We start from the raw sequence: 14,292 nt of genomic DNA, 5'->3' as shown, positions 1-14,292 counted from the left end.
ATCTATAAGAAGAAAATAGATAATGGACTGATTCAGTTAAATATAAAAGAAATGAAATATACATAAATATGAAAGCAATTTTATTCGTAACAATAAAAGTACATGTACAATAAAATATAAAATTATATACCAGATACAAAAATTGACGTAAATTTAAAATATATATATTGTGTAACGTAGTACCTAGAATTCAAATTTCATATTTAAAAATAATACTCAAAAGTAATTATTGACTCTTTACAATGTAACTCTTTCTTGGTTACTTTGACCACACAATTTTGGCTCGGTTTTGCTACGTTTCGCGGCGTTGTGTGACGTCACACTTGAAAAACTGTCTCTACACAAGGTGGCTTCAACAAGGTTAAATTCGGAACAGACCGCCTATCCCGACAAACCATCCAGTCAATATATAGAAATCAGTGGACGATACAGAAACCTTGACACATCTACTCCAGAATATACTCTTCTATCGGACAGGTGATATAATTTTGTAATCATTGCTACTCCATTCCATCTGTCATGTGAAACCCCCACAGCATTAATTACCCGCATTTTAATGGGAACGAAGGCGAGAGAGCAAAGGACCGGTGATTCCTCCACCCTCACCTCCTTGGAAGTCCGGTACTGGCAAAAACTTCAATTAATCAGAGTGACCCGGTTTCATCTCAAAGGAAGCGACGCGTAACCCGTGTACACCGGCAGTTTTAAAACGGCTCTTAATCATGCTTCTCGACGCGGAATACATTGACCCTCCGCGGCAGATTCGCCGCTCGTCCCTCTAGACCCGCCCGCCTAGTCTTGCTCGTGAAGATTTTTTGCACCCTGATGGATTTCGCTGTGGAAACTGAGCCCGTTGAATAAGGATACATTGCTAAATCATGGGATTCCGTGCAGTCGACGGAATGGTCAAGGGGGTTGAAATGGGTAGATCGCGATCGAGTTTCTTGCCTAGACGGTTTATGCGAAACGTTGACACGTTGGTTGGCAGGTTATGACGGAAATTAAATTTATATTGTAGCGGCCAACGGCACGTACAAAGAAAGAACATTTGGCGTGCAAATGGTTGGCGAGTTTTATGATGCCCGCGCCAGCAGAGCTATTTTTGAGAAAGCCGTTTTCTTTCCGGGTTAATTTACAGTTTTTATACGATGCACATTTTTGCCTTTAGAAATTTTCGTTAGGGGCCTCAATAGCTATAGCTCAATAGCGTCTGGGTTATGGTCTGTTCCACGAAAGAAGAGCCCTAAGAGGTAGGCCCGACTTTTCGCGGTGTTGCCGCGATCGCGAGACACCTACGGCATTTGTGTCTCTCTCACTCGTCGCGTCTTAGCCAATGACGTGCGACCGTCGACGTGCGTCCTTGTCTACGGTGGTCTGTCTCCGTCGCACGTATTACAAACCTCTCGAGAAGCTACCTAGAATCTCAAGTAGTGGGGACTGCGTTCGGCACGCGCCCGTCAATCATCCATTGTCTGGAAATGGCGGAGAATGTTGACGAGACGCTGAACGTTTTCACACGTCAAGAGTTAAAATACATGAATAAGAAAAAGTTTATTTCTTTTGAAAGAATGTATTGTACCCAAATATTGAGTAACATATTAAAAAGAGATTAAATTAATACGTAGGTTTTTAAACGCCACGCATAGAAATCGCAGGGTAAAGAAGGAAGTTGTTTGACCGAGCGTTTGAGCGAGAGGCTGTCGTTGATGCTCGTGCCGAAGGATGGAAAGAGACACATAGTGGCATTGAGACTGTGACAACGTCGCACAAAATACGCAGCTCGCGTTGGATCCCCACCAGGCCACGCATCGAGGCAGGGAAACCTCCCAGGGCTCTTCTTTCCTGGAACAGACCATAGTTTCGTATAACACGTATTCGCACAACAAAGCAATATTTAGAAACTTATCCACCATGTTGTACAGAACGTACCTGCATATTTATAAATCCACTTGTACCTCACCGTACACACTTGTACATATTCGAATCAGTTTTGCTGCTTATCAAACGATTCCAGAAACCATACACGCGATCACCGATCCCGCGAGTTCGACAATTCTCTTCACGGAAACTCGCGGTTCTAGTACCGCTAGATCCTCCTTCCTCCCATAATTCTCTTAATTCGTCATTATCATGTCACGCGAACAACACACCCTGAACTGTCAAGTTTTCTCGACCGGTTTCTACCGTGACGTAGGGAATATTCGTGTGGAAATCGGATAATTACCGTCGAGGGAGGATAAATACAGGAAAACGGGGTGTTGTCAGCGGGGATGGCTGCGTGAGGAGACGAATGCGTGCTCGAGCGGTTGACACGCAACCGTTGCCCGTTGCGTTGGATCCCCAACAATCCTGGCCCCAACGTAAATCACTGGTGGTACCTACCTACACGCGCGTCGTTTTCCAACGTGGCTGGACAGGGAACTGTAAAAAAAAATAAAGAAACGGTATATAACGGCGAAGCAGTGCCGTGTAATGTTCAGTTATAACGTTGCACGCACAGGAAACCAGTGGAGGGGAGTGGGGGACATTAGCAAAATGTTGTCCGCGCCGCGGAGAGATAATTCGGCCGCGTCACGGAATACACGGCCGCCAGGCCAGGGCTGCTTTATCACGGCCGATTGTTATTCTAACTGGAACCATAACTGTTCCTAATGGGCCGGATGGAGCGAGCCCCCGCTTCACCGGAAACGCGATCCCGGCCACCGCCGCCCGGAGATACCGCGCGTCGGACGAAATATCGAACCGCGCCGCAGCCCGGTCCGGGGAAATCTGGCCCGCGAACGAGCAACCGTTGGAGTATTTCCGAAGGGTTTTTCTGTAACTCGTTACGAGAGAGTGGAAGCATCTTGAAATCGCGGAAAGGATCTTGTTAGCGGAGAAGATCGCGCGAGTGGAGACTTGGACGTGAGCTTCGATATATAGTATTTATTGGATGTACCGAGAGGTATCGAGGGGTTTCAAAGTTTTTGTTCGATGAATTCGAATGAATTTTTAGGTTTTCGTTATGGTTGGTCGTTAGTGGCATTAAGCGAATTGTTAACATTTATTGGCGATTTTATGAAGTGTAATATTGGATGAATAAGCTTCTGTGGGTCTTGAATTAATAGAGTGCTAGGATGGTAAGTTCTGTTTAGCCACTGTTTCCTAAATACACTACTGGTTCTTTTTCCGTTTCGAAATTCAAATTTGTGCAAAGTTCGGTTTTCCGCTTATTTAGTTGCTAAGGGCTTAAGGTTATTCTCTTCCTACTAAATATGTACTATCATATAGAGGAGCAGACAACAAAAGGTACGACTTTTTCGATTTGTTTTATCCCGCTCACTGCATCTTTTTGGTATTTTGTACAATTACTGTATTTGTTTCATCATTATGAAGTAGGTACTGAAAAAATGGAGTAAATGTAATCTAAATATTGGAATGAATTTAATCTAATTAATTTGTAATTAAGCTAACCGTTAAAGTCAAGCAAAATTCTATATGGAACACCACAAAACCGAATGTCGCAATCAAATTTTACAAAATCGTTCACATGGTCGAGCTGTCCTAAACACAATGCTCACAACCACGTAAAACATGATCAATCGAATCTGGAGACATGCAGTTCGGTCAAATAAGTAAAGTTTTCTCTTAAAAATGTCATTCTATTGAAGACCGAAAATCCAATAATACGATAGTAGGAGACTAGTTCACGAAAACACTCGTGTATGGAAGCCACGGACGCAACGTATACTCTCTCGTGTAATAATTTCACTTCATGCGCGGCCTCGATAGGCAAAATCGACCGTGAGTACAAGTTATAGATACTTAAAAATCGCGAATGTTAGGTGGAGAACGCCTGGCTCATCGAATTTTTCAACGAGCACCATCGTAGATAACCGATCCCTATAGCAGATTTTACCATGCATCAGTCACCGCCCGGAAAATAAAATCGAAATTGCTAATCTTCGATCGACAGGTCGTTTTTTTTCTATCCTAAAAAACTATCTAAAAGAAAAAGAAACAAAATTTAACATTAAATGAAATATGAACAATCACACCCCTATTATCCGAAGTGTGGATCGATATATATTTCAAGTAACAACGAACATAATAAGAAAAGAAATACACTATAAAGGAGCTTTTTTCGTCTATTATACACATTTCATATTGTCAGACTGCTAACAATCAGAAGCTTCCATTTTTATCCTCATAATATTTAAATTTCTTTTATATCTCGGATCATCTAATTGTACACTCGTTCGGCCTCTTTCTGCAACAATCCTTTTGAAAGTCTTAACAAAAACATTTCTCATAGTACCACTATCTATAACCATGACACACAGAACCGAATTAAATGAATACTACTATACTCCGATTTCATGTCCCTACGAATATGTACATTGTCCCATTTATTCTGAATTAATATATCAGCGTTAATAATATTTACGTTCGCAAAAGGAGAACGGTCCAATTAGATGAAAGGAGAATATTTCCACAGTGAGCTCGTAAAATGGTAGTTTCGCTGTGCTGAATAATTCGCAATTAATCTTGACACAACTGAAAAATATGTACATTGAATTCCTCTCGGGTAGAAAAATCACGCTTCAATGATCATATTATGGCAGATGTGCCTTTTGTCCTGTATTCCAAAACAGAGCCCGAATAGACGAGATGTATATGTATATATGTATATTCAGGAGGAAATAATAAAGCTCGTTCGTGGGCGAAACAATTGGTCTCGAGCTTTTCCTCGTCGTTTCTCGATTCAAAAGTGAACCGTCCCCTGTTCCTCGGGTACCGGGGCCAGAATGTAATTTTACAGTATTTAAGTGATGAATGAAGCGCACACAAGACGACAGGGTATTTTTGTTCATATTGTCCCGGGGCTCCGAGCTATTAACGGGATCAGCTTCCTTCTTAAAGTCCTTGTCGCAATTTCTCCGGCTTTTCGTTACAGGTATGCTTATTTTTAATGCTACTCTCCTTCTATCTCTACCCTCTTTGTGTTATTCGCTTCTTCATACAATATTCTCAATTAAATTCGTAGAAATTCGTACATGTTTATTCTTAATAAATGCATTTTGATATAATTCTAGAATTGTACAGATTTTTATTTTAAAGAATAAGTATCCTTAAATAATAATTATATTTTCAGTCATTGCAATGATTAGGCTGTGGATGTTTATGAATATTCAAATATTGTAGACGGTTTAAACAACATTAAAATTACAGAAAAATTTAGTTTGCTTATCCGGGTCTTATTCAATGAAATTAAAAGTATGCTAAATTAATATGTATTAAATTAAAAGTATTGTACTTCGTTAATCGTGATTGAAATTTTTTATTTAGTGCATTTGGAAGCTTGAATCGATTAATATTTGAATCAATGTTCAAAATTCAAAAGTACATATTTTATTTGTTTAATAACTAGTCTTTACCAGTAAGTAATAATAGATATAAAGATACAGGAAGTGTAAAATAAATTCTATAATATAATATTTTACAGAATATTTTAGATTCTATAAATTCTATAGTTTATCTAATGTTAGAAAATTATACAGGCTGTAATATAAATCTATAAACAAACCTCAAAAACGTATTCTGCTTACCTTAAATATGAATAAACTACAACTAACATAAAAATCCAGTATCTTGAAAATTATTGAAATATTACTTCCCTAGAAGTTTGATTATCATCTATAATCAAACTATGTAATGTTCAGTTATAATGTTTCAGTTATAATTGTCATCTATAATCAAAAAAATCTATAATACTCCAATCATCCATAATTCACAAGATAGAGGGCTCCAGTTCCAACTCTGAAGAAACTGAATCCATAAACATGAAAGAAAAAAATATCCCATAAACCTGTTTATGTGCCAGTAATTATAAAATTGGCGTAAGTCAAAAATCTATCAAAGAAATTGAACTTATTTATTTGATGTCACCACGATTTACATCAACATGGAAGCACTTCTGAAAACTATTCACTAGAACTGTAAGCACATACACGAATAGTACGGAGTATTCGAATGACAGAAATTTTCTGACGAAGATTCATATTTAACGTATTAAAAACAAATAATTGTAAAGGCCAGTGTGAAAAAAACTTGCACAATAAAGTGTGCAACAATATATTATGTTCAGATTTCTATTCAGGACAATCTAAAATTTAATCACTTCGAATATTCCGAATAATCCGAATATTTCGAATACTTCAAATATTTCGAATATTCGAATTCTACTGCTTTTCGAATATTCCTAACAGCTCTAATATTTACTCGACTTATACAGTACTTTCATAATCACCGGCACATTTATCGTATTCCTTCGACTAACTGATTACACTTTGTACGACTCTTAACCGCTCTATAAAGAAGTGCGAAGGGTGAACGTTCCCCGTTATGAAAGTAAGAAAACTTTTCATGAAACCGACCGAACATCACGCGACTGATCGAGCCCGCGAGATTGTCCGGCAATCTCCAGACGGCGAGTTTCCACGGAATGAAGCTTATCGGCGCAGGAAGGGAACAACCGGCGTTTACAAAAACTACAAATTACACGGGACGGAACGAACTTGCGGCGATTCGACCGTGAACCGAAGGAGACAGCCCTCCCGCGTCGAACAATATAACGCAGATCGATATCGGCGATAATTGCTCGGCGCTTAACACTTGACCCCCAGCGCGCATGCACTGGCGTGTATACGCACAAAAGGCACGCACGAGGGGGAAAGTAAGAGTAGCAGGAAATTGCATTAAGGGGTCATGCTCAGTCAGGAGGCCGAAAGAAGAGTGTTCTTTGGGAATTTTTTTCTCGAAAACTATAAGACCTTTTTCAGAAAATGTGTTTGTGTTTCAAAGATTGCAGTTTCTAGATTATCAGGTAATTTTTTTACTTAAAAATATTTATTAGTAAATAAATAGTGAGCGATCTGCCGGATGTCACTTCACAAAAAGTGGTCTGCCGTGATCACTGTAACTTCGTAACGGTTCATCTGAAATTAAAAATTTAGTAAGATTTATGTAATGGAAGAACCAATCTTGTTCTTAAACGTGGGGTTTTTCGAAATATTGATTAGGAATAAAATAGCGGACATTTTCCTGAAAAAATGCGATTTTCACCTAAAAAATCACTCGTTGGTCAATTAAAAAAAAGTATCTAACGAACAAAAGAATCCTTCGTTCAAGGGACAAGTTTTTCTTATTTGAAATAAGGCGTAAAAGGCTTCATGTAAATCGACACAGTAGTTGTCGAGAAATATTGATCACCGATTTGAAAAATGTAGTTTCGAGAAAAACGCGTTTAAAGTTTCAAGTCAAGCTTACACTTATATAAAATGTTCATTTTTTAACGCCTGTAACTCTGTCATTTTTAGTTGGATTACCTTGAAACTTGCACAGAATATTCTCGAGATGTTTTACTTAAAGAAAATGTAGAAAGTGAAAAACCGATTTTTTGAAAAATTCTGACTGAGCATGACCCCTTAAGAGGGCACACGCGTGCCAGTAATGCCAGTATACACCTGTGTGTGCGTGTACTACCGGTGGGTAGAGTTGCAAGGTCGTCTAGCGTTTCGAATGTCTCGCGGCTTGAGGGTAATGAAAAGTAATATCCACTCTTTTCCCGTCATCAGCCCCGAAGGCATGCGCATAGAAAAACGGTCATGCATCAGAGTTGAGTAGAATCTTTTTTTTGTTTTATTTAAAAGATTAGTGTCGCATCGACATCTGGGTCATTAACGACGAAGTTGGTTAGTGATATTTAGATGGATTTGTACAGGTGTTCATGACTCTGGATAAACTTGAGGAGATTCTCAACATTCTTAGTATTATGGAAGGGCTCCTTTAGTGATTTGGGGAGTTTGCTCTGATTTCGCGAAGTTTCGGTTTCATTACAATATACCAATATGTGTTCGAGGGTTAGAGGATGTTGGCACGAGTGGCAGTGAGTTGGGGGTGTTCTCTTTAGGAGGAATTCATGAGTAATTCTCGTGTGGCCAATCTGGATCCTGTTTAAGATGTCTTGGTCTCTTCTTTTAAAGGATCTTCCTACTGCGTCATGGAAGAAGTCGTCTGACCTGTTCCTCAGTTTAGCTGGCTTCTCATACTTCCACTTGTGGTTCCATGCTTGTTTAATGTGTATTGTTATAACTAGACTGCGGATTTTATGCATTTATAGCCTATAGGGCTCTGTGAAATACAATAAAAAGCAAAAATTTCATCAGATCCAACGAGTTTTCTATTTTATCTTAAATCCAATACGATACTTAAGAGGAAAAATAAATTTCTACAATTGCTTCTGCTTTTAACAGTTAATTTAAAAACTTTGATTTTGCATAAAAATCCGCAGTCTAGTTGTCATCTTTTTGAAATCTTGGTATGGTATTGGTAGGGTGCTTGGGTGCAGAATTATATGCTATGGTAATTTGAGTTCCGTTATTAGATAGATCTGTGTATAGTTCAAGTATATCTTTTATAACAGGGTTTTTGTTCGGTGGATGTTGCAGTATCGAAGAGCGTTATACTAATCTTTAAGCCTCTATAGCCCCATATGATTTTCAAATCTCATACCGATATAACGATATTTTTTTGGTCTAGTTTAATTTTTTGTCGTTGTGTGATACACATCGTGTTCTATAACCTCTCTTTAGTAATCGATAAGATGCTTTATAGTAATTATCAACTCCAGTCCGAGATATCGAAATCGTAATAAAATCATTGAAAACTGTAAACTCATTGTTAATTTGTATTTAGATATTTGTTGGTTTCACGTTTCATAAATTTTTGTTCAGCCTTACAGAGAGGATTAACCTTTTCGTCCCTAACGCCGACGATAATGTATCGGTGTAATGTCGCCTATATCCGTCATCCATAAGCTACTAAATACAAGGTTTAAAGCAATGGCAAACAAAATTTTTAGATATAAACATTTAGATATAAACGCGAAGAAAAATGCGTATCATAATTCCTGCCAGTATTGCCTTGGTGCATAATCGCAATTCGACTGACGCTGCCATAGCGAAATTGTTAAACAGTTAATAACATAGTTAAAGAGTTTCGAATAACAAATAAAAGAGAAGAAAATATATTTACAAATTCTGGATTGATTAAACGTGGAAATTCCAATTTTTAAAATACAGTAATATTTCTTCTTGAATAAGTAGACACATTACAAACAATTATTTAATCTGATTAACTGTTTGAAAGGTCAGGCTGGCGATCTTAGATACTGCTGCTTTTCACTGTCTATTATTCGAATAAAATTCTAGAGAAGAATGAGAAATAAATAAAAACAAACGTTCGATTATACGGATATAGTGTCTCCCAGCAACAGATGCCTTCTCTTGTTTCAAATATATAGTATTTACACACAGTGTATACCTACTTTCTTCTGTTCGATCGAATTCCACGCAGTCACTTATGTTGAAAAATTTCTCTAATTTAGCAGTCGAAAACATATGGGATTCATAAATATTTAACCCTTTGCACTTTGTGGTCACCTTTAACGTGACATCACTGTTGTGGAAGGAGTGCAAATTCAGAAAATAACTATGTTGCAAAGAATTAAACAAACTGTCAATTTTCTTGGTCACTATTTAAATAAATGAAGTTTAGTGTCCAGAAAAGTAATTGTTCTATTATCCGAACTTTCCTTTAGACAAACACTTATGTTTCCCTATCAGTTCGGATACGGGAGACTCTACTGTATTCACCTTCGCTCAATACTTATCACGTCAGATCGACGGAAAATACTGACCAACTTGGTCCAATGCAAGGTAAAATGTATACATTGGTTGAATTTTTCATTTTTTCGATTTTATAAGATACGAATGCATGTGAAAGGGAGTGAGTATAATTAAATCGAAGAGTTGATAATGTTTAATGAAGTTTCTGTATTGGTTTTACCTAAGAGAATACAGTCGTATTTAATTATCAATTTCGTAAATTAATTTGTAGAAATTGAAATTTGTATAATATCAGCAATTTAATTATAATTTTTTGCTTGTACGCAATGAAATCAATTTTGTATTTATATAACCATTGACTCGACTATTAATTAACTCCAACCGCGCGATTTACAAGCATCGTTCAAAAGAAATTTTAATGCAAAAATTGTAGTGAATCCATTGTTTAAACGCCATGAAACATTTTAAACTTTCAAAATGTAGTATAATTAATGTACATCGATTCAAACGTGTATTAACAGTCCAAAAATAGTGAAAGTTATTTATATGCCTATTTCTTCTGCATAACAATGTTCCTGAATAATTCTAGTTACAAATTAATGTTTTAAATTATCATTCTTAAGTCAGAACTTTAGACGTCTTGTTTCAGACAAAAGTATCCATAATTTGAAAAGAGATCGATTTGATTCATGGCTGAATGTTATCTGTACGCAAAAAAATATCGATGTGAACAAGTAACATCATAAATCGTCATCAAATCATTAAATTAAGAGCAACAAGTTCATGTTCAAAGTTAACTGCAAAAATTCATCATTTAATTAATTCTGAATTTAAACTCTCACCTTATAGATTAAAGAACGTTATAATTCTGAAGATTAGTTAGTTCTCTCAAGAATATTATAATTTTAGGCAAAGCCAATGAAATAATATATAAAGATATACATATTTCAAATCTTATTGTTTACGTCTTTACAACATAATTTCGTTGCACATTGAAAGTACAATGTCTCTGACATTTAAAACATTCCCATCCACGAGGACTAACTCGTACGTAACTTAATAATTCAGTACACCTCTGTATCTACACCTATGTATCTCTCATATGATCTCAAACACCAAAAAAGACCACATTTCAGTACCACCAATTAACCGATATACAAATTTCAATGTTCCAGCCACTAGATTCTTTGGTACCCACTAGTAATCCTTCCAACGCAAAAAAGAGAAGTAATTAAAACAATATACAACGGTAAAAATTTAATTTTTTATTTAAATAGGCGAACGAAAAATTGTAGACGCAGGCCCGACGGAATAGATCTCGGCACGCGATAGATTTAAGGGGATCCATTCCGAGAAATTAAATTCTGCGCGCGGCGTTGCAATCTTATTAAATTCCCGGGGAACAAACGCGCGTGGGCTTCTACGCCAGTGCAAAGTGTGGCGGAGTTGATGGCGTAACGTGTTACCTCGGCACGAGTCCCAGGGTGCCCGAAATGAGAAAGAATCGACCCCAGACAGAGGGGCGAACTGCCTGGCCATGGGGGGGGGGGTTCCGGGTAAGGTATACGCGAGCGAAGAGGTAAGGGTTCACCTTAGGGAGTGCTTTCCAAGTGGCAGTTTCTCGAAGGAAACGATGACCTGCGAGCCGACAGGTCTGGAGTGCGGTTTGCCCAGAGCCTAAGGGTTGCCTTCAAACATTGAAAACTTTAATTATTTATTTACTGGGGAAGGAGAGAAAAAAAACTGGCTTGCCACGGTCGGTACGTCACGTATATACGGAATTTAAAACGATCACGTTCATTTTAGGACGACATAAATGCGAGGAATAAAAATGTATTACAGCCATCAAGATAGTACAGTAATGTCTCGATGAGTGCGGCGTACCTGGGTCTGCTTCGGAGTATTTGTGCCAAGACGGAAAGGTTTTCAGCTCTTCATAAATTTGTTTTTTAATAGAAGTAGACCCTCTGCTTAGCTTCTGTTTACTCTGTTTTGATTGATTCCAGAGGGGGATCCCCCAGTGGTAGGAATAATTCCGTTCCTCGAGTTGCATTCATTGAGGAATCACTGTAACGTCCTTTTGATGATTAATGTGGTAAGAAATTTCGAAGTAAGGAAGTTCTTAGAGGAAAAAGTTTTCACGTTGATAAAGAAATATTTGATCCTGTAGTTATAAAGAATCGTTCAGGATTTTGAGAAAGTATCTCTGCTATTAAAGGGATAGTTTAAGGGTCACATAACTAGCCGTGTAGTGGTTTCGTTTTTCTTTGAAAGTTAATATGCTTATGTGCTTATACGTAAGTGTATGATTAAAATAAATATGTTGGGGAAACTTCTAGTGCTGTTCAAAAGTTTTCAACGCAGAGTAATAATTATAATGTATTAATATAATATACAATCACCTTAATCTTTCTTTTTGAACACCCTCTTTACCTTCACTTTCTAACGAGAATGGTTAATCCTTTATATCCTAACGGTACTTTCTAATACCACTTATATATGTATGTTATAATAAAATCATTATTCAGTATTTATTACTTCGTTGGCGTCCTCTGAGATGCTATAAAATGGTGTCAGCACAGACGCTATATTTAGCTATTCGAAGAAAAAGGTACAAAAAAGTAAAGAATACCAAATTCGAACACTTTTTAATGGAATATAAATTACGATGAAAAAATAACGATAACATAATTCAGGCGTTAAAGGGTTAAACTATCATCAGTTGGCAATTTGAGATATCAGATAGAAAATGTGTTTGTACGAAGTTATTTCATTATTTCTAAGTTCAGTTAGTCCTTAGAATTACGCACATACAAGAAGTAAGAGGGTGCATAAACGTCTATCACTGTGAACTATTATAGTTCATACACTATTTCCAATTACATTAAAATCAGTGTTGTATATTTCGAACGTTCCTCATTCAGCAGTATGCAGATTTCATGCACTTTAATTACATATATCATACCTACCGTTACGTATCATACAGCTCAATTCTAGTGTTCAAAATACGAGAAAGTAACATTTTCAGTGATACAGAACAAAATCCTCATTTCATGTTTTACGTAATAATACCATTAGTAGTAAAAAGAAACGTCTAATTAATTTCCCTTCTCGTAAATTAATATTACACAAAAATGTGAACTTGCATGGACATTCACATCAGTCACCATCGTCTGCTCCAGCCCCCCCATTAAATTAATTCAACAGACAACAGGAAAACATCGTTTCCCCGCAAGTATCTGACAACACAAACAATCCAAAAGCAAACTACACCAATGGCGGACAAATCGAAAGAAACAACGCTTGGTATATATAACCGTAGCGAGCACAAAAGGAACGGAGAGGCGCGATGGGAATAGAGGCGGCAACAGTAGTCGAAGTCGATGCTTAGCCGTACCGAAAAGAAATAGAGGCCGCGGCCAATGGTACGGAACGTTCAGGGATGTGTAGAAAATGTGCGCAGAATGTGTCGTGCCTGCCCCAAAATTCTCTGTCACGCAACTGTGTTATATGCTGCGTCGCACACAAGAAACCAGGCACATTCACACAGATGTATCCGGACACGGTGTATATATTTACACGATACATACGGGCCAGGTACCAGGCAGAGAAAGGTGTGTACGTAGACTCGCTCACCATGGGCCATTGTGCCCGGATATATCCGCTCGCAATTGGCAACGCCAGCTAGCTCGCGTGATCCCATGGGATCCGTGCACCCTTTTTCCACCTACGGTTTTCTACACACACGCACACCATCCACCAGCCCGTGCCAACATCAGATAAACCGCTTATTTTATTCATAAACCTACCACGTGAAATCAATATTGCATCACGCTGGAAGATAGAGAGGTAGGTAACGGCAGAGGGAAATCAAGGGACAGAGAGGGACGATAGGAATATGGTCGTCTCCCTGACGAGGATCAGAGAATGCGGGCGATGGACGTTTAACTCAACCCCATCAACGGTTATTCCCTCTACCCGTCTCTCTCTATCTCGCTGTTACTCGATCTGTTCGCATCCTCTGTGATATTCTCCCTTCGACCACCATAGGTCTCTTCCCCCCCTTGCCACCTCGTCATACCTAACGTGGCGGAATGTGGGATGAAATTAGTCCTTAGCCCTGGCATGACGCGATGGAACGCGATGTCCGTCCTGTGACGGGATGTCCACAGCCATACGGTGGTATTCCAGTATGTGACCAGGCGTAGAAACGCATCTTCCACGCGATATAAATGTCATAAAACGAACGGGGGAGGAAGGAGCGAGAGTGTGTGTGCTTTGACAGAATACTGTGGCGCGTCATGGGTGGTAGTGACCTTGCCCGGTCTGACGCGTGGCTATTACGCTTTTTCCTGTTGACGGCATGTCGCGTCGGACGCGTTGAAACGTTGCGTCGACGGAGAGACCGACGAGAAAGTTCTGTGCTGCGGTGTTTCATTTTATTCGCGATCGATCGGTTAGAACCGGCTCTGAGCGTTGCACTTTTGATCGTTTCCTGCGAGTTAGAGGTGGAGAAAGCAAAAGCTATTTACCACCGATAGGCAGAGATTTATATATTTGTAGTGGAACAAGTATAGTGTCCTTTTTGGGGCTATTTTAACTGGCTTGACAAGTAGTTAGAGGT

The 14,292-nt window shown here is 38.4% G+C and overlaps 1 protein-coding gene across 1 annotated transcript in view; it reads left to right on the top strand.

The window, feature by feature from the left end:
• LOC107186128 (discoidin domain-containing receptor 2-like) overlaps positions 1-14,292 on the top strand; it is a 167,697-nt gene that overhangs the window by 57,630 nt on the left and 95,775 nt on the right. The window lies entirely within an intron of this gene.

The sequence above is a fragment of the Dufourea novaeangliae genome, unplaced genomic scaffold (assembly GCF_001272555.1).
Source record: "Dufourea novaeangliae isolate 0120121106 unplaced genomic scaffold, ASM127255v1 scaffold69, whole genome shotgun sequence".
In the NCBI taxonomy this organism is placed as follows: domain Eukaryota; kingdom Metazoa; phylum Arthropoda; class Insecta; order Hymenoptera; family Halictidae; genus Dufourea; species Dufourea novaeangliae.
This window is presented reverse-complemented; position numbering and strand designations above follow the sequence as displayed.